We start from the raw sequence: 22,006 nt of genomic DNA on the forward strand, positions 1-22,006 counted from the left end.
TGACAGAGGGCAGTGTGACGCACTCCCTTGCCCTTCAGATGTCCCACCATCTCTGCTGGAAAGCATGTGGGAAGGCTGCCGAACAGCTGGGGAAGGTGACCTTGAGGCCTGGCAGGGTGGGAGCAGGCCAGTTGGTAAGGGGCTCACAGCTGGAGGACTCAGGAGCCTCAACTCCACCAGCCCCTCGGAAAGCCCGGTCTTAGCACCGCTGGAAATTCTTAAGCTGGGATTTCAGTTTAATTACATATTGATTAAACGGAACAAAGGCGCAGAGGCTCCAGGGACCAGGCTCAGTGAGTGCCTGATGGAATTTCAATCCTGCTTTGTTCCTGCCTCCCACTCTCTTAGAGACTCAGAGAGCTCTCCGCTGAGGAGGCCTGGCCTTACATGAGCTCGTTGGGCATCAAAGATCCTGCCATGACAGAGGGCAGCAGGTGGCCCTTGGCTCCCCAGCGTTTCCCCCCCCCCACCAGCTCCCAGCACTCCCATCTACCCACCACCCCCGAACCCAACTCAGGCCTGGAGAAGTCCTGTCCAAGGTCACACCCAAGGTCAGAGGAGGCAGATCCAGCATTTGAACCTGGGTCTTTCCCTGGAAGGTCCTGGTGACATGCGGACCCACTCTGCAGCCGGGCTCACCACAGCTCCGCATTGAGAGGTGCCCAAAGACAGTCCTATTCAGGAACCACTCTCTGCAATTAGGGAAAGCCCACACACAGTGATGAAGACCCAGTACAGCCACAAATAAATAAATTATTCTTTAAAAAAGAGAAGAAGTATTTATTGAGCACCTTCGACATAGTCTTCCTATAGATACGGCATCTGGCTGGAGGCTTAGAGGACAAATAGCCAGACGAAGGTAGAGAGGCAAAGAATGGAAAAGCATTCCAAGCCGAAGGAGCAGGCTGTGTGAGGACTAACAGGCAAAGGTAGCACTTTGGTGGGCCAGAGCAGGCTGGACCACAGAGTCCGGGGTAGGGCATGGTGGGATAAACTGGAGGCTTGAGCTGGACTCATCTCTCAAGGCCTATAGTAGATGACAGGGCTTGACAACACCTTCCCCATTCTTGCCCTGGCAATGCAGTTTGGGAGACTGAACTCAGCTCAAGGGAATGGAGTCATCATCCGATTTACTTACCAGTGATTGGCTCTGGGAGGGCTGTGTGACCAGTTCTGGTCAATGGAGAGTTGAGAAAAGGTCCACCTACTCCTAGACTCAGGTTTTGTGAGCGAGTGCATTTATTTATTGGAGAAGGAAATGGCAACCCACTCCAGTATTCTTACCTGGGAAATCTCACGGACAGAGGAGCCTAGTGGGCTAGTGGGCTACAGTCCATGGGATCGCAAGAGTCAGACATGACTGAGTAACTAAACCACCACATTTCTTTACGGTTTAAGTCAGTAATAGTTTGATATTTTGTCATTAATAGCAAAAAGCATATATTGGTATAAACCACCATAAGGACTCTGGACTTTACCTTAAGAGTGATGGGGAGAATGTTAACTCTGAAGAATGTTAACATGGAAATATTTTCTTTTTAAAAATATCACTCAGGGTACAAAGTCAAGAAGAGGGGGAAGAGTGAAATCGGAGAACCCAGCTGGGAGGAACAGGCTGTTTAGGGCGGCAATGAGCTTCCCATCAGCGTAGTGAGTGAGCAGGAGCTGGACTGCCATCTGTCGAGGGCAAGAGCTGGGCATGATGATATCTCTTAGTTCTTGTCTGCTGATAAGATTTGACAGTTCTGCAGACGGCCTCCTACTTCCTGCTTCCCTGAGAATTACAAGAACCTTGGCGTGAGTAAAATTCCCAGACCTAGGAGCAGCCCAGTTATTCGAGGGACTCCTAACCTGCCCTTCCTCTCCTACTTCCCTGCTTTATTTTCCTCCATGGCACTTGTCACCTGTAAATATGTGGAGTATTTTCCTTATTTACTTAGTTCACTGTTTCTCCCGTAGAACTTCATGCTATCCAATCTGTGGCCACATGTGGCTGTTCGATCACTTGAGATGCAGAGTCTAAATTGAGATATGCTATCAGTATAAACTACAGAACGGAGGTTGAAAGCTTAGTATGAAAAAGAATGTAGAGTATCTAATCAATTAAACAAATATTGATCACATATTGAAATGATAACATTATGGATGTTGGTGGTGTTTAGTGACTAAATCATGTCCCAGCTCTTTTGTGACCCTATGGACTGTAGCCCACCAGGCGCCTCTGTCCATGGGATTCTCCAGGCAAGAATATTAGAGTGGGTTGCCATTTTCTTTTCCAGGGGATCTTCCCAATCCAGGGATCGAATCTGAGTCTCCTGCATTGCAGGCAGTTTCCTTACTACTGAACCACCAGGGAAGTCCGATATAATGGGTATATTTGCTTAAATAACTATATTATTAAAATAAATTTCACCTGTTTCATTTTTCTTTTTAAAATCCAGCTACTAAAAGTTTTTACTTACTCATGTGGGGCACATTATTTTTCTACTGGACAGTATTATACCAGACCAAGGACTGGCAAACTATGGCCCATGGGCCAAATTCAGTCAGTAACCTGTCTTTGTGTAGCTCATGAGCCAAGAATGTTACATTCTTAAAGGATTGTAAGAAAGCAAACAAAGACAAATATGCAACAGAGGCTGTATGTGGCCCACAAAGCATAAAATATTTACTTCTAGCCGTTTACAGAAAATGTTTACACTAGACTATAAGATTGACACAGGCAGGAACTTCTATCAGCTTTGTTCTTCACTGTGTCCCCAGTGCCTACAACAATAGGAGCACCGCCCAGCTCACAGTTGGTGTTCAACAAGCATTTGATGGATGAATGAATGGATGAATGAATGAATGAATCGATATGTTGCCAAACCTTACATGACTGCCTTTTGTTCCTACCCTGGATGCTGCCTGCCAACTGGCCTGGCTGTCCCCAAGGGCAGAGATGTGCCTTTTCCTATATAACCCATTACACAGCTAAACATGGGGCCATAGGTTGGGGGTGAGGGCAGGAAAGACACATGCAGAGTAGCACGCTGCTTCATCCCACCCTTGTAGAGGTCAACACCACCCTGTCCACTCCTGCTGCCAAGAGCTTTGAGGGTGGGAGAGACAGGTGAGACTCACCCACCCCTTAAATCAAAGAAGTCCACATCCCTCTACGGGACAAGCTCTTGCAGGAGAGAGGGGATCAGCCTTGGCCTGGGGCGGCTGGGGTTGGGGTTATGCCTTCTTCAGGGTTCGGTTCTTCTCCAAGGAGCCTGTCAGTGGCAGGCAAGGTGATCCAGAGCCCACAGAAGTAGGCCCAGCAGAAATGAGGTTCTGCCCGCCCCAAGCAGGATGCTGTGGCTTTGATAGATTAGAAACCAGAACCTGGCCATGAAAGGACTTTAATGCTTTAGATAAAACTGGGTTTGGATGGATTTGCTTTTGGCTCCTTTGTGCTTACCTTTTATATTCCTTATGATAAAATTGCCCCTGACCATCTCCACCCACCCAGTACATGCAGTGAGAAAGGGGCAAGGATGTTGGTGGCTCTCCTTGCCCATATATAACCCAGAGAGAAAAAAGAAAGCAGTGTGTGGCCCTTGCTGATGCAACAGAGACAGTAACCTGATGTCCCCTAGAGATGCTCAAACCATTCCACAGAGCAGGTAGGCTCGCTTGTGCGGGAAATAGCACTGTTTCATGTAAAGTGTGGACTTTGAAATCAGACTCACTTCCCAGCAGGGCGTTGCTTCGTTTTCCTGGGCCTCCGTTTCCCACTCTGTAGACTGGTTGATGGTGCCGGTTGCGGTGAGCGCCAGAGTAGGGGCTGAGCAGAGTGCCTGGCATACAGAAGGCCCTCAGTGGACAGCAGTCATGACTGACCCTCCTCATTTAGGAGACAATTCCATCACCAGGAGCCCGAGAAGGGAACAGTTTAGACCGCTCCTACCTGCATGTGGCCAAGAAGGCCTCTGACCTGGAGAGGCCCTAGTACAGCTCATGTTGGAGCCAGGGGAGAGGAGGGGGTCACTAACTACCAGAGTGAGAACCGGTCTCTAGTCTGCAGACCTCCCACCCCCACCCTCTCTCCCACCCACCACCTTTGTCCAGGCTCAGAGCTCCTGGGGTGTGGAAGTAAGAACTCGGCAGCTTCTGGCTTTCCTTCCTTCTCTCCCTCCCTCCTCCCTTTATTTGTTATTTGTTACATGGGCTGTAATTAAGAAGGGAAAAATCTGTGAAAATTAAATGATTCTGAAGGGGTGAATAGAGCCTGGCAGGGATGAGGGGTGGGGGGAAGGAATTGGAGGAAGGTTGTGCCCTGCCTGCTTCTTGAACACCGTTTGGAGAAAGGATGCTGGAGGAAGTACTGAGAGCCACCCTTTGTTGCCTCTTCTGGAAACCCAGCTGAAGGTGTACAAAGCCCTGGGCCAGACAGAGCTGGACTAGGCCTTACTCAAGAGGATGGTAGCCTGGCGGAGGAGACAGACACCTACATAGATAACTATACCGCGGATGACAGCCAGATGACAGCCGGAACCTGCGCCCCTGTCCAGACCTCTGTTCTCTTCTTGACTTGGGAGGAACAAGCCCTCCAGGACAATGCCTCAGGGGAAAGTGGGGCTCCTTTTAAATTTGTCCAAAATGTAACCTCCCTTTTGGGTGGTTCCTTTAGGTGGGCTCAGAGAGAGACCACCCAACGCAGCCTGGGGTGGGAATGGTCAGGTAAGACTTCCCGGAGGCAGTAACATTGACACAAGGCTTTGAGGGCCGCTCAGGAGTTTAGCACCCTGGCACGAAGCTAGGGGGAAAGTAGAGTTGAATTTTTAGTCAGAGGGAGCAGCCTGTGTGAAGGCTGGTGACAGGTTGGTGTCCAGTGTGTGAAGGGAAGAAGGGATGTGTGCCAGCTACGTGTGAGCACATGCTTCCTTTGTGGCTCAGACAGTAAAGAATCTGCCTGCAATCCAGGAGACTAGGGTTTAATCTCTGGGTTGGGAAGATCCCCTGGAGAAGGGGATAAATACCAGTATTCTTGCCCGGAGAATCCCATGAACAGAGGAGCGTGGCAGGCTACAGTCCATGGGGTCACAAAGAGTGAGACACAACAGAGTGACTCACACACACACACACACATATGAATCGGGGCTGGAGGCAGGCGGGGAGGTCAGGCAGCCTCAAACGCTGTCCTCAGGAGCTTGGGAATCTTGATCTGTGGATGACAGAAGTCATCTGAGGAGGCATCTATGCCCCAATTTACAGGTGAAGGTCGTGACTGAAGCACTGAGATGTGAAGACCTTGCCCAGTGTCCCCAAACTGTGATCTGGGCCTAGAGGGCAGGCGCCGACCTCTGCTTGCCTCTGATAACAGTGTTAATGACTAATTCACTTTAGTCCATTAACGAGTCTTTATTGAGCAGGAGCAGGCGCCAGGAGTGTGCGGGTGTGAGCTGCCACATGGGCCTTAGAGCCCTTCTCCCAGAGAAGACAGCCACATGAGCCTCCCTAGACAGCCATCTAGAAGGCCAAGAAGTCTCCTCCTGCCCCCTGTCACCACCCTGGGGCTGCAATGATCCTCCTGGCCAATGAAGCCTCCATTCAGGGAGTGGATGGTAGACAAGGAGGCAGGCTATAACTGTAATTGCTTGTGACCTAGCCTCAGCCTGCTCCTTCTTAGGCGCCAGCCTAGACCTTAAGAATGTGGTGGGGGTGTGTGTGGTAGGACTGGGTCAGATGAGGCAAGGGTTTCTTCCCACCTGACAGAAGGGTACAGAAGCAGCCACAGTAGCACCCAGAGGAAGAAGGGAGTCATCCTGGCACCCAGAATGAGTCCCCTGGCCAGCTGCACCCTTCAGCTCCCACTGTGCGCTGGCAAGGGGAAAGGTGGGGCTATTGGTGGGCTCCCTGAAAGAGGTCTAGGAACTCAGGCTGATGGCAGGGTCCTGGAGCACAGGAGGACCCTACCCTTCAGCTTAGCCTGTAATAGGAATGAATTATGCATATGCATGAGACCTCATGATTATGAATGCTAGGAAGAATGCTTCCAGGGGCTGGCTCAGCTAGGCTTGGGACAAGGCAGAGGTCTCTGATTTCCACCATCCCTGTAGAAATAGGGCTGTGGCGTACGTGGCTGACAGCTATCAGAGCAGCTGGAGCAAGAACCCCAGGTCCTGTCTTTCCCTATGATGCAGAGCGAATCAATGCGCTGCCTTAGACCTCAGCTATCCCATCTGCAGAATGGGCACACATGCTAAGTAGCTTCAGTCGTGTCCGACTCTTTGCAACCCTATGGACCTTAGCCCACCAGGCTCCTCTGCCTATGGGATTTTCCAGGCAAGAATACTGGAGTGGGTTGCCATTTCCTCCTCCAGGGGATCTTCCTGACTCAGGGATTGAACTGTCTCCTGCATTGGCAGGCAAGTTCTTTGCCACTAGCGCCTCCTGGGAAGCCCTGCAGAGTGGGAATAAGTCTCAATTCAAATGCCTCCAAGAGTTGGGCTGAAGGTCAAATCCAAGGAATAACCATCATGTGGATAGGATTTCCTTGGAAGTTTAAGAAGGGTCTTTAAGAGTCGGAAGTTGCTCAAGACTCTCAGTCAAGGTCGCAGAGAAGCAGTGCTGCATATTAACTCCTTTCACAGACTCGAAAACAGTGGCCCAGAAAAGTGGAGAGACTTGACCAAGATTACACTAGTAGGTTTCTAAGCCCTGTGGCCTTGCCATGGTCAACTTTAGGACCCTGCACAGGGCTGCTCTCCCCAGCCTAGGCACTTATGCTGTTTCCTGTCACTCCATCAGGGCTTTCTGAGCCATTTGTTTTTATTGCCTGAATGTTGGGTGGCCTGCAAGAGGGGCTGGCGTCTGCCTGTGAGTATAAAACTGACAAGAGGCGCTGGCGGAGTGTGGAAACTGTCAGCAGAGCAGCCGCCTGTGAAATTAACATGATATCGAAAGCGTCAATGTTTATTTACTGGAAATATCTGGACAGGATGCAAAACAGGCCTGCAGCTGCTGCCTCAAGGGTGAGGATGAGGGTCACTCAGCTTGTCCCTTCTTGCCAGCTACCAGGCCCTGCTGGCAGAATCAGCTGACCCCCTGATTGAAACTCCCATCCTCTTCTTGACTTGCTGAGGAGCGCACTCTCAGGGAGATGGTGCGGCTTCATTTAAGGTTATCCAAAAGTGATCTCCCTCCTGTCTCAGGATTCCAGAGATGGTGAGTCTTGGATCTGGTAAATGGGGGTGGGTCCTTGTTCCCACAGCAGCCCGCCCCAAGCCCCAGCTGATTGGGCCAGATTGCGGTCACCTGACTAAAATGTGGCCAATCGCAATGTGTCTCATGGGAATTTGAAATTGGGGCACAGAGATTAGGTTAGCTGCAGGGAACTGAGACTGGAGACTGTGTTAGCTTCAGGCAGGGGCTACCATCTCGGGGTGGGTGGTCAAGCTCAGCTAAGAGCATGCTGATGAGTGAGGGGAAAGCGTGGTTACCGGGAATGAGGAAGAGAAAGGAGAAGATGCATGAAGGTGAACAGAGATGAGAGACCTCCTAGCTCCTGGTAGAGATAGACACAGACACGCGGTTTTCAGCTTAGGGTAGGGAAGTCTTACATCTTCCTGTCTTACAGTTCATTGTCCATTTGTTTCTTCCCATTTCTCTGTAGCCTGACATTCAAAGCATACTTTGGGGGGAAAGGGCAGAAATCTACTGGAACAGGCCCTAAGACGAGATTGAGCCTATGATTTCACATGACAAGAAACAGACCCTCAGATAAAGTGTGGAATTATCTAAGAAGGCATGAAGGGGAGATCAGTAGTCCATAGCATGTGGTAGCGAAACTACTAACTATTATAGTTATTGGGGTCCAGACCTGAGAGCCAGGCTCAAGCGACCACAGAGAAAGGCAGAATCAAGAACACTCCCTCTAGCTTGCCTCTATATCTCTTGGCATCCTCTGTGTGTTGGACATATGGTTCTTGGTAGCTCCCAGGTTCGTATTTCCGAGCCTCAACTCCAGAGAAAAACCAATATTGGCATTTTCTAGTTCTCAAATTCAAATATCCTAAGGAAGGGTTCTGATTAGCCACACTTGGGGCAAATGCCAAATTCTTGTCCACTCACACCAGCAAGGAGCTGTGGGTTGGGTACAGATTGGCCGAGCTTGTGTTTACACCCTCTGCAAAGCTGGGCCATGTCCAGGGGGTGGGTCCATAAGAAGACAGCAGTTCCTAGTCATACCACATGGTTGGGGGTGTAGGCACCTCACACAAAGCAGACAGAACAATTGAAATCCACTCCATTCTTTGAACACAGAAATCTGGGACATCAGTGTTAGTGGAGGGGTCTGGAGACCCCTCCTCCCATGGGCTTCGGTTCTTGGTAAGGACACAAAGAAGAATCTGAGGTCTTACCTGTTGCAGGAAAGTTTACTGAAGTCAAGGAAAGAAAGAACAGAGAAAACACTTCAAGAGAGAGATGGGCCAGGCCAGGGGAGACAATGGCCCTGGAGGGCCAGGGTACAGAGTTTTTAAGGCAAGGTCATTTGCATAATCCAGGGAGTCATTGATTGACAACTGCAGGTTATATAACAAGATGGTCTACTGTGCATGTCCTTCCCACAATTCAGTCTCAGATGTGTGTATTCATGTAATATCTATGAGCAGTTAATGAGTCCAGTGGCCACCAAAGGTTACTTTAGTACATGATAGTGTGACGTGTGAGCATGTGCTATAGGGAGAGTCCTGCCAGTTGGCCAGTGGGGAATTCTTGCAGCATCCCAACTATTTTGGAGTACTGATGGGGGCACATTTGGGGTGAGGCTGGTAAATTGTTTGGTGGGATTAGGTGGCCATTGGATGTTTAGCTGAAGGGGCCACCTCTCATTGTTGCCTTCTAACTTCCTGCCTAACATCAGACCTGCTCCCATCACCTACTTCTCTCCAGAGGACACAGGATGGCATCTACTGATGACAACTGTGCAGTATGGGACTTCAGTCCCTTTTCTAGTTCCTTTCTCTAGTTCCCCTTCCGCTACAGGGAAGTTTTCATTGCACTTAAGCTGATGTCCACGCCCTCCCCCCACCATGATGACATGTCAGGAGCATGGATAGGTGGTAAACTACCATTCAGCTCAGTGTTCCCAACTTGACTGGTGACAAGAATCAGCAGAGCGCCATCCCAGACATTTGGATCCAGTATGGCTGGACCGGGCCTGGGAATCAGAATTCTGACCTTGTCTTATCTGGAGGATGACTTGGGAATCACTGATTTAGGCCACGCAGGGTAAATGTCTCACCTGGCCTAAAATGAGACCAAAGTAGAGGAATAGACAACACCTTGGTGTGGACCCACCCTGGGAAGTTTTGTACGCGGTGGTCCACACCCTGGCTGCATATGAGAATCACCTGGGGAACTCGAGGATCCTATTACTCAGGAAGCACCCAGACCAGTGAAGTCAGGATCTCTGAGAGTAGGAAGTTTCTTTTTTTTTTTTTTTTAATTTTTTAAGTATTTACTTATTTATTTGGCTACATTGGGTCTTAGTTGTGGCTCATGGGATTTTCACTTTCGCATGCAGTCTTCTCTCCAGCTGGATGTAGGCTGGAGAGCACGTGGATTTAGTTGCCCCCATGGTATGTAGGATCTTAGTTCCCAGACCAGGGATTGAACACGTGTCTCCTGCATTGGAGGGCAAATTCTTAACCACTGGGTCGCCAAGGAGGTCCCTGAGAGTGGGAGTTAAATAGCAGTTTAGTTGCTTTAAGTTTTTAAAGGTCCCCTGGTGATTTCACTGTGCAGCCAGTGTTGAGAACCACACTGATCTAGAGAAAGTCACCATTTCACTGCACTCACACTCTTACTTACAGACCCCACTCTGCCTATAGCCTAAAAGAGGTGGCCTTCCATATCTTCTGGCCCTGCCTCAGCTGATTGGACCAAGGGTGGATACCGCATGTAATCCTGGCCCATCATAGTTTCTCTTAGGAATTTAGAATTGAATGCAAAGGCTGAGTGAGTGGCCGTGGAGAGCTGAGGTTGCCCTCTTAAGGGAGCTGTGCTCAGTCAGACACCCCCTGGTTGGGCAGCAGAGCAAGGAGCAGGTGACCTGAGCCACCGTGCATCCTGAGGCTGAACCAAGAGAAGAGAGAAGCGGTTTCCTGTGATGAATCTCCCTTACGGCAACTCCCTTACTAGACCCCCTTATGGCAATCCTGATGGCAACCCCCTTGTTAAAGAACATCTTTAAATGGACTTCTGTTCATTGCACTCAAATTGTTTTGGATACCCCAGCCCAAGAGCCCTCCACCCCCCTGCAGCCTCCATGGATCCACCCTGGAGGCCCAGGGAAGGGCAACAGCTGACGCCTACTGGGCACATGCCACAAGCAGGTACCTTCCGTGGGTTTTGTCTGCAAGCTTCCCAGCACCCCTGCAAAGTGGGAATGACTATCACCGTTCTAAGGGGAAGTGCGGTGCTGTGCCCCAGGCTGCCTGACTGATTAGTGAGGAGAGGAAACATAAAGCTGGGTGTGCCAAACCACTTCCAATGCATCTCGCCAGAAGCCAGTTATGCAGAGCAGGGCAGAGTGGAGGTCTTGCTGCAATAGGGAGGGGGGGCCGCTGCTTGCCCTCCCCCAGAGCTGGGGCAGAGCATGAGAGGAGGGGGGATGACCATTCGAAAACAATCCCACTAGGGCTTAGGCCCTGAGTTACTGTGGGAAACCTGAGGCCCAGGGACGCACCCGGGGCCCTCACGGCAGCTGGAGCTGTGACTACTCTCATCACCACTGTCACTGTTGTCACACAGGCTGCAGAGGGCTTTGTGAACCAGCTCACTCCTACCCCATCCCGTGTGAGTCCTCATAAGCCCTGGTCCTTGCTGCTCTGATCACAATTTTTAAATATGTATTATTTGAGTGATTGGCTGGCTGGCGTCTGCTCCCCCATCAGATTCTAAGCTGGGCAGGAACTTTCCTCCGAACATTCCTGGTGTCTAGCCCAGTGCCTGGAGAGGAGGTGCTCAATGAATATGTTGAGAAGGAGGAAGAGAGAGAATGCTCAACAGCAAGAATTATGACTCCATTTTCTAGATGGGGTGTGTGAAACCCAGAGAGGGGAAACCAGGTGGTCAGATCAGACAGGAAACAATGGATCTGGGCGAGGACCTGACCCAGAGCAGGGAGGGAGGCCCAAGAAGACACAGCAGAAGTGAGATTTCAGAATGGCTGTGGGCATGAACAATCCTGGACAAATGAGTGTGGTACAGATGCCAAGAAGGGCCCCATGGGACTCCTGGGCACAAGACTTTTTTGTCCCCCATTCTTTGTAGGCAAGACTCCAGCAGCTTCCATGACCTTCTCTGAGTTCCAAAGGGAAGAGCAGTTGCTAATCAAGCAAGGAGCAGCAACGAAACCACCTGAAGCAGAGGCTCATCAACATTAGGTGATAGACCATCTAGGACCCCTGATGTTGTTCAGTTGCTCAGTCATGTACAACTGTTTGTGACCCCATGGACTGCAGCATGCCCGGCTTCCCCATCCTTCACCATCTCCTGGAGTTTGCCTAAACTCATGTCCATTTGAGTCAGTGATGCCATCCAACCATCTCATCCTCTGTTGCTCCTCCTCCTCCTCTCAATCTTGCCCAGCATCCAGGTCTTTTCCATTGAGTTGGCTCTTCACATCAGGGGCCAAAGGACTGGAACGTCAGCCTCAGCATCAGTCCTTCCAACGAATATTCAGGACTGATTTCCTTTAGGATTGACTGGTTTGATCTCCTTGCAGTCCAAGGGACTCTCAAGAGTCTTCTCCAGCATCACAGTTCAAAAGCATCAATTCTTTGGCACTCAGCCTTCTTTATGGTCCAACTCTCACATCCATACATGACTACTGGAAAACCTGGGACCCTGCATACATCCTAATCCTGTTAGCAACCCCACCCTATTGAAACTGCAGAAGAAAGAAGAACACAAGACTGTTACTGCCTTGATCCTTATCACATACACCTGCTTGACTATATAACTTTTCCTGACTCACCAGGGAGAGGGGCACAGGTCTTGAGGTGTGAGTCTACTGTGTCCCCCCTTTGCCTGGCAAAGTAATAAAACCACTTTTTCCTTCTCCTCCATAATCTGTCTTCACGTTCCTGCTTTGTATCAGTGCACAGAGAGCCAAGATTTTGGCAACAAGATATAAAAGTGATGGTGGGGTCCTGAGTGAAGCCCCTTCCTTTGACAGAGACCTCCCTGATAGGGAACCACCCCTTCCAGCAGGTGGAATGAGCAGCTCTCTTGGCAGCTCTCTCCAAGGCTGAGAACCATAGGCCCGACCCAGGGAGAGCAGGAGGTGGGTCACAAGCTGGAGAAGGTGAAAGCCCTGCAGAACCTCACTACAAGGCCCATTAGAAAACGTGCTTTTTTTTTTTTTTAATGTGGACCATTTTTAAAGTCTTTATTGAATTTGTTACAGTATTGCTTCTGTTTTTTAATGCTTTTTGGTTTTTTGGCTGCATGTGATACCTAAGATCCCCAACCAGGGATCAAACCCACAACCTCTGCATTGGAAGGTGAAGTCTTAATCACTGGACCACCAGGGAAGTACCTATCCTTGTTTTTAATGTTGCTAAACATAGAGAAAGAGGCAGAGGGTTGAGCTTGTCTATACAACAGGGAAAGACAACTATGATTGGTTGTCACCATGGGCTCTTAATTTCTACCCTGATGGAACAAGTCTCCCGCTTGGGCAGGGCACCCGGTATTGGAGCTATGATTGGTTGTCACCATGGGCTCTTAATTTCTATCCTGATGGAACAAGTCTCCATCTTGGGCAGGGAACCCGGTATTGGAATAGGTCTGGCTGTGTGTCAGGGACAAGCCCTGCATAGCTCACCACCTGTGAGTCTCCTGGTCCACAGCCCCATGCTTGTTCTGAATGTCTGAATGAAGGCTGGGGGCTGGAAGCTGAATTGAGAAGGTGCCAATATATATAACGGGGAGTCCATAAGAATAATAACAGTAGAAGTAAACACTGATTGGTCAGTTGCTCCGTGCCAGACACCATTTGAAGTGCTTTGCAGGCATGATCTAATTTAATCCTCACAAGTTACATGGGCAACCTGCCCAAAGGCACACAGCTGGTATGTGGCAGAGCCAAGATTTAGACCCAGGTCGTCTGGCTCCAGATCTCACACACTTGACATCCTACACTTGCCACTGTGACCAGTCTTCACCTCTTGGAATGCTTTGTGTTTCAATGTGACTCAAATATTCAAGATATGATTTTGCCTAATCCCAGGGCTGGCAGGCCCTAGGCCAGGGGATTGATTCAGAATTGGGAATTCAGCAATGGTGATGAGGAAAGCACTGTTTGGGGAAGTGACCTATACCATGAGCCAACGGTTGCCAGGGAAAAAAAAGTGTGTGTGTGTGTGTGCGCGCGCGTGCATACAGGGGGATAGGGAGCTTCTTAAGCAGAGGGAAGAACATTTGGGGAGGTCTGGAGGGGAAGGAACTTGGGCATTTCAGGAAAAGGAGGTCAATGCAAGCTCTTGGGAACCCTTTAGAGCGAGGAAACCATACTGGGTCCTAAAATCTCCCCCAGAGTCTTTGAGCCAGGTCCCTTCACAAACCTCCCGGGCTGAGTCCCACAAGGCACTTCTGGCCAGGATGCTGGCCTGCTGCTTGCATCCAGGTGGACGAGCACCACTGTGATTTATCTTGGGCTCAGTATCTGGGTGCCTCTGACGAACCCCTACCATTCCTGCCCTTAGCCTAGTCGTGCCTTCTAACCCTGTAACGAAGAGGGCCCGGGTACAAGGGTCCGAAGTGGGGCGTGGGGATAAAGGGAGGGTCCCTCGGCCAAGCTTCTCGAGGCCGGCCCCTCCCAGTCCTAAGCTGGTCGCCTAGGAGACAGCTCCCGGTGCGCTCTCATTGGCCAGCCCCGGCTCCGAGGGTGGGAGCGAGGCTCTGGGCTGCTTTCCGCACGTGCTTGTGCGTGCGCGGGCTCACGTGTGTGAGCAGGGTGCGGGAGCCTTGAGCACCGAGCGGATCTGGGCGCCCTGTGATCCCAGGAAGGAGGGAAGCGGCGGGAGGGGGGCGTGGACCCTTGGGAGGACCCAGATGGTCAGAGCTTGGTTGGTGGAGGCTCAGCCAGGGTGCACCTGTGAGCTGCGGGGGCGGGGGGGTGGGGTGGGGGGGTGGGGAGGTGTGCTGTCCTGTAGATCTGCGCTTTCGTGTGAGTGCTCGGGTGAGAGGAGCCAGTGTGGTATACCAGTGTGAACAGCTATTATCTGTACTGGAGTGTACACTGAGGGTACTTGCTTGCTTCAGGAGAAAGGCTTGTGTGTGAACACATAAATTGCTGCTTGTCTGTGTAGGAGAGTGTATGGGTTTGTATAAATGTGAGTTCTGCCGTGTGCACGTGTGCCCACTGGAGTGCGCGTATGTGTGTGCACATGTGTAGTGGAGAAGTGTGCACCTCCCATACCCCAAATCTTTCCTCCATAGACTGAGACGTGTCATGTCACTCTCATGCTCAGGCACCCACCATAGCTCCCTATTGCCCCATGGCACCCTACAGAACACCCACCTCAGCTTCCCCAACCCTTCACACTCAAGTCTGCTCTCCCTCCCCCAGGGACACGGAGAGTCACCAGGATCGGGGGTTCTGCCCCTGGTGCAGGGAAGGCTTCAAGGAAGGGCAGGTGTGAAGCGTTCAAAGCAGATTTTCCTAAAACTAAGCCAGGGGGTCTGGAGCTGAGGGCCTTGGGACCCGCGAAAAACTGGTACTTACCTTTTGTCTTCCCTGCTTGCTCTCTTTTCAGGAATGGTAACCTTCCCTTACGTCCCCACTGCCTGTGGGACTCGGGACTCCGGACTCCACAGCTGTGGGGTGTTTATAGGTGTTATTCCTTCAGCCACCTCCCCACCCCATCCTCCCCTGCCTGCCAGTGTGTTTGGGAAACTTTCTTTTTGGGGGAGGAGGGCTGGGGGCCAGCTAGGACCTGGGAGCCCATCATGGCCTCTTTAGCCCTCTGCCTCACCTCAGAACAACCTCCCATCTAGCCCACCCTTCCAGCAGGCCTTTCTACCTCTGGGCAACTGCAGGAGCCCATCAAGCTTGCCGTGTCCCTGTCCCTTCCGGCTGCCCCGCAGGACAAAGGAAACAGCTGTTCTCCTGGCTCCTGGCCAGTCAGTGGCCAACCAGGCAGCCCTGCCCGGCACTTCAGGTGGCAGAGACTTCCATCAGTCCTACTTCTATGGTCCGCCTGGACTCTCTGGCAGAGGATCTTGTCCCACTCCTCCTGGGTTGTCTGCCTAGACGAGCTCTGGGGGTCCATCTGGTCCAACCCTAGCTGTGCAGAGAGAGGAAGGTGACACAGAGGGACAGGGGTGCACCCCAAATGGCAAGAGATGGGCAGGCTCCCCAAGGAGGACATAAGGTGATCTCCGGAGTATGTGTGGGGAATGGGTGCTCTGATGGCTGGGCCTCCGGGGGCTTTGTCTGTCCCAGCTCCAGACTGAGAGGCATCTGAGGAAGGCTGGGGGACTGGGTAAGTGGGCCCGAGGTGGCCAGGGTTGGGGCAAGTGGAGGGGCCGGCAGGCCCCGTGGGCCTCTGTTCCAGGTGACTGCGCAGTCGGTATGGCGCATGGCCAGGGGGATTTATGGGCCCAGGCGCAGGGCTCGGCAGTAAATGTCGTTGTGCTAGAGGGCTGTAACTCTGCTTCGCCTCAGCAGCAGTGTGGGGGCAGGGAAGTGAGACAGGGGACACTGCTGAGTTCTGGGGGGAACCCTGAAGCTGGAAAGGAGTGGGGAGACCGAGCTGGTATTGTCCTCTCTCAGGCACTTGGGAGGGTCGGCCCAGAGACTGGTGCAAGGTCACACCAAGCAGTGTCTTCCCCTCCCGGTGCTGGTCACTGGACAGAGCCCAGCAGACAGACACACAGAAAGCCTCACTGACCCGGCTCCATGCTGCCTGGGGCAGCCACACACCCCTTCCAGCTGGGGCTGCTCCCTGCGCCCTTGGCGTGACCTGAAAGAGGCTCCAGAGCTGGCAGGCGATGGAAGGGATGAAGGTTTACTGTGCCTGTGTCTCTCCTCTTTACGACGCTGTATTTTTTAATGAGCTATGTAAATCTCTGCTGGTTGGAGAGCAAAGTTAGGGCCTCCAGCTGCCCCCCCTCCTCTGGGGCTGGGTGCCCCCTGGGGCTGGCCTGACCTTGTACTTCCCATGGGAAAGCTTTCTGGATGTGGTTGCCACCCCCCAGTTCAGCTGAGTCAGAGCTGGTGCTACCACTGACTCAGGTTGTGACCTCAGACCTGTCACTCCCCACCTCTGAACCTCCGTTTGCTCATCTGCAAAATGGGAGCACATACTGCACCTTGTGAGGTGCCATAAGGCGTCTTAGCTGTGCAACTCTGCACAATGGCTAAGCCTCTCTAAGACTCGTGGTTCTCATCATCAAACAGGGAGATGGTCATGCTGATCACTGCTCTGGGCTCAGCTCTGGACCCTGGGAGTGGAGGACCACTAAGAGCGTCGCCAGTCCTCTTGCCTGCCTGGCTTTCTCCTTCCTCTGCTTCCAGCTTTATCTCCAGCTTCTTTCCCCTCCTCTGTTCCCCCAGGGCATCCTGTCACTCCATCGCCAGAACTGGCTGTCTCCATGGCAGTGTGACTGGGAGTGAGGGGGTAGGGACAGGGTGGAGCTGGTGGGAGATACAGGGACCTCCTGCTGGGGTCACATCCAGGGCATGATTTGGCACGGGGGTTGGGGTGTGAAGGCACTTGAGAGGAGGGGACTGGGGCTGAGACCCGGGGGCATCCCTCAGTCTCCGTGGCCCTCAAGTCCGCAGCCTAGCCTTCCCAGACCCAGAAATCACCTGGCCTGGGCTGGAGTATAGAATGAGCCATAATAGGTTTATGAGGAGGCTGTAAATCCCCTTACAGGCTAAGCAATCAGTTCCCCGAGGCAGTCAGAGCCAGGGCTTAGATACATGGCCACTGATCTCAGGCCGCTGCCTTGTAGTCGCCAGTTGCAGGCAGGTACCAGGGCCAAGTTGCTGGGTCCTTAGAACAGGCTGCTGGGCCTTGTGTATCATGCTCTGATCTCAGGAGCCCACAGAGACGTCTTGTCGACTGGAAGCCAGGAGGGAGAACTGATCAGCAGAAGCTTTGATTGTGACCCCCACCCATGTACTCACCCACCTGTGCCAAGACACACTCTCCCTCACCAAATCATTCCCATCCCACAAAGGAAAGGGGCTGGAAGAGGCGATGGAACTGTACCCACTTCACAGATGAGAAGCCTGAGTCTAGAGCGGCTCAAAGTAGAGACCAGTTTGGTGCTTTCTTTGGCCATGAAGTACTTGTGCCCTGAGTATGAATCTTGGCTTTGTCACCTACCTGGTGGGAAACCCCAGGACCACTTTTCCTCCCTGAGACTCTGTTCTAATCCAAAAGGCAGCATACGGGAACATCCTTGTGAAAGGATAAAATAAGAAATGTGGGTAAAGTGTCTAACTTGGTGCCTGGCACAGGCCTTGAGAAACAACAGCTCTTACTATGATTGCTGTATTACCCCTGGTGTCCCCACCACCTACTTCTGTTTGAAAGGACAATGCACCAGGGGCAGCAAACTTAGGCTCAAGTCCTGGCTCTTACTTACCAGCTGTAGATCCATCTATAGGTGTGTAGCCATTACTAAGCCCCCCGTGCTCAGTCGCTTCAGTCTTGTCTGACTTTTTGTGATCCTACGGACTGTAACACACCAAGCTCCTCTGTCTAAGGGATTCTCCATGGACACCGGAGTGGGTTGCCATGCCCTCCTCCAGGAGATCTTCCTGATCCAGTGATCCAGCAGTCCAGCGTCTCCTGTGTCTCCTGCCTTGCAGGCAGATTCTTCACTGCTGAGCTACCAGGGAAGCCCCCAAGTCCCCTGCTTCTGGGTAAACTTGTAGAGAGATCTGTGCACCAGTGAGTGGTTCCTGAAAGGGAAAAGGCACCTTTTTCCATGGACGTTCCTGGGGAGGATGACTTCCATCGGTGGCTACATGGACCCTTGCATCCAGCATGCCCTTTTACCATATGACTTTGCAGCACCTCCAACCCAGAGCTGGGTCTAACCTCCCACCCCTCAATCTAGGTGGGCCTTGCCTTAACCAATGGAATGCAGTAAACTTGAAGCTGTGGGACTTCTGGCCTAGGCCTCAAGAGACCTGGCATCTTCCATTTAGCCCTCCTGGAGCGCTAAGCTACCATAAGGAAGTCCGGCTAGCCTACTGGAGAGAACATGTGGAAAGAGAGAAGCCTGCCAGCCTCCGATCCTTCTAGCCTCCCCAGCTGAGACACCAGACATGGCCAGAAACCACCCTGGACCTTTCAGCCCCAGTCGGGGTTTCTTAACTAACACCAGGCAGAGCAGAGATGAGCGGTCCTAACCAAACCTGCCCAGCTTATGAAGCTGGGAACAAATGAATGGTTGCTTAGTTTTGGAGAGCAACAGCAGATAACTGATACAATCCTTTAGGCTTTCTGTACCGTCTTTACCCAGACTCGGTCTGGATGAGGTGGAGCTCCCTGCATCAGTTGATTGGACAGGAGATGAGCACCTGACTCAGAGGCAGCTGATACATTGGCTGGCCAGTGACCAATCAGATTTTTTTCCTCTGGAGGCTATGAATGAAGAGATCAGAGATTCTAGCAAGGAAGATTATGAAGGCAGCAGAAGCTGGATTTTGGAATGGGAGCTGAGGATGACTTTCAGCCCTGTGCAGGCTATCATGTCAACAGAGGACATCAAATGGGGAGAGCTGCAGGAAAGCTGACAAATGTGGAAGCAGGTTCTGTGAAGGCCCCAATAAATCACTACACTCCAGTTGGTCTGCTCTGACCTTGCTCCTGGGACCTCATGACCCATGACTTCAGGTCCTGAGTTCAAGGTTCAAGGTCCCCTGGGACTCTTTAATAGCTGCCCAGGGTCTATACTGCTGCTCTGGCCACTTTTTTTCTATCCTGGGCAGTCAGGGGTGAGAGCTTAGAGTCTGCTACCACTCTCCCCACATGGGGCCCTAAATCTCCAGTGGCAAATCAGAGGATATGACCAACCCCACTGGAGTTCCAGCTCTTTGGGATCCCCATCGTGTTCCCCACACAGTAGTTCAACCACCACTTCTCTGCCTGTCCATAACGATATCATGCTGATAAAAGTGATCATTATTGTAAACCACACAGGTGCCACATCTGAGATGGTGTTTGAACCAAGGTCTGCCTGACTCCAAAGTCCATACCCCAAACACCACTCTGCTGTGTGATTCTAGGCAGGTTATTTTCCATCTCTGAGGGGTACACTGGTGTCGGGGTTGGGGGGGGGGGGCATAGCATTTGCTGCTCCCTCTATTACTCCCCCTGCTCAATGCTATCCTTGGCCCAGTCCACTTGCTTGTCCAAGGGGAGGCTCCCAGTCTTATCACACCTCCTCATGGTCTGCTGTCTCCTGCTGGAAGCTGTCTCTGGTCTTGGTCTTCTGGGAAGCAGGCTAAACTCTCAGGATTCAGTATCTTGCCTTTTCCCCAGTAGCTTGGACCCAGGGTGAAACGTGAGCAGAGCAGCCAGTATCCTATAGGGCTTGATGAGGAAGGACACTTTAAGCCCACAACCCCACTGGGCCTGAGGCAGACTGGGGCCATGCAGTGAGTGGTATCCATTCCTACTCTTTCTCTGTTGGAGGCTGTGAGGTTGTGGCCTCACAGTAGTAGCCCCTCCAGCCTGAATTTCCATGCTATTTCACCTTAAATCTCAGGATTTTAAGCAGTTGAGTTCAGTCTTCTTTAGGTGAAGGTCCCATGGTTAGGAAAGGGCCACACTAAACCTAGGCTGCCGAGCTCCCAGCGTGGACTTTTCCCAGTGTCCAGGTTCTTTTGCTTGGGCCAACCCAGTCCCCCAACCCAGGGTGCTCACATTCCCCTTAACTGACTCTCTCCCCCATCTGAAAACAACCTCACAATTTTCCCATGTCCTGAATTTCCTCAGGGGTCCAGTTCCTTCCCAATAGCCAAGAAGACATTGGTCCTGCTCTTACCAGAACCTGGTGAGGCCCCAGGGATCCCGGAACCCCAGATGGGTTAACTAACAATCCCCTGGCTGCCTTCTGCATGCGGACAGTATCTGTCAGTGCATCAGGTTTGGGGTGACGGACAGCCTGTGCTCTGGTCTCTCTGGAGATGGATAGGGCTCCTGGGTTCTTGAGCCTCATGTGAGACCACTAGCCTCTTGTTGCATACATGCTGCCCACCGTGTTCAACAACTCCTCTCCCTCCCCTTGGCCTCCCCAAAGTTGTCTCCTGCCAGATGGGGGTCCCCAGACCTGGTCCTGAGAAGCCCTGAGGCAGGCTAAGAAGTCTGTGGATCTAGAACTTCCAACACTGGTCCTGTTACTGAGAAGTTGTGTGACTTTGGCTAAGCTCCCACCTTCTCTGGTCCTCGCTCATCAGCAGAGTTTGACTCAACAGTAATGATCATCCCCACCATTGGCAGTGGTTTTACTGAGTGCCAGGCACTATATAGGTGGCGCTAGTGGTAAAGAACCACCCTGCCAATGCAGGAGAAGCAGGAGACCCAGGTTCGATCCCTGGGTTGGGAAGATCCCCTGGAGGAGGGCATGGAAACCCACTCTAGTATTCTTGCCTGGAGAATCCCCATGGACAGAGGAGCCTGGCTGGCTAGAGTCCAAGGGGTCCCAAAGAGTTGGACACGACTGAAGCGACCTACCACAGCACAGGCACTACATCACTCAACAAATATACCTATGCTCCCTCATTTCACCTCCTAACGACCTGCATAAGATTGTCTTTATGCTACAGATGAGAAGACCAAGAGGCTCAGAGGGGTTAAGAAACAATCCAAACAGCTAGTAAATACTAGAATAGAACCTCACACTCAGACCTGACCCCAAACCTCAGAGTCTTATCATCGCTAGTCTAGGCTGCCCCAGGTCCCCCAGGGACCATCCACCTTTTCCGCACCAACATCCTAGGATCCTAGAGAGAGAGAGGATCCTATTTCTTCTCAGGGATGAAACCACAGTTCAGAGGGCTTGAGGCTTCCCCAGAGCCAGGGACAGACTAGGGTGGTGGTTGGGAGATGTGGACAGGTGTACAAAGACCATACCAGCTGGGAGCCTGGAGCAGAGCCAGCTCTTGGGAATGTCTGTAAATTGAATGAATGAGTGACTGAGTGTTGACTCCATGCCAGACTCTGCTCATCCTGTCATCCCACCAGAAGCTTGGTTTAGAAGTTGCTAGGCATGTCGTTGGGCTTCCCTGCTGGCTCAGATAATAAAGAATCTGCCTGCAATGCAGGAGACCTGGGTTCAGTCCCTGGGTTGGGAAGATGCCCTGGAGAAGGGAATGGCTACCCACTCCAGTATTCTTGCCTGGAGAATTCCATGGACAGAGGAGCCTGATGGACCCTAGTCCATGGGGTCGTAAAGAGTCAGACATGGCTGAGCAACTTTCACCTTCACTTTCATCAGGCATGCTGCTACCTAGTTCATGCCAGCTTGGATGGGGGGATGTGAACCCCAGGAGGAGCTCTGACTGGAGGAGCTGCATTCTGGAAGTATCTTGTTGCCAAAGGCTGACTTGTCTGTTGCTTCCCCTCAGCCCCAAGTTCAGCTAAGCCTGTGCCTGTGGGTTCCTGCGTCACTGGATTCTCCCCTAGTCCAAGAATTAATGGGCAGCAGGGTAGCCCTGGGCCTACTGTGGGGTGCAATCCAAGGAGTACCTGAGGAGAAAGAAGAAACTTGGAGAGGCGAAGGCAATAATCTCCGAACCTGGGGCCCCTCCCTGTCCAGCAGAGGTGGGGGGTGAGCCCGTGGTCTGCAGGAGGAGCTACTGCCCCAGCTTCTCAAGCCCGTGGATTCCAGGAAAGTTACAAGGTGACCTGCCTGGCTCTTCACACGTCTGTCTCCCAGAACAGCCCTTTCCAGAGTTGAGTTTGGAGTGTCTCGGTTTGGTGTGAATGAACAGGGCGCT

Source organism: Muntiacus reevesi, chromosome 15 (assembly GCF_963930625.1).
Source record: "Muntiacus reevesi chromosome 15, mMunRee1.1, whole genome shotgun sequence".
In the NCBI taxonomy this organism is placed as follows: domain Eukaryota; kingdom Metazoa; phylum Chordata; class Mammalia; order Artiodactyla; family Cervidae; genus Muntiacus; species Muntiacus reevesi.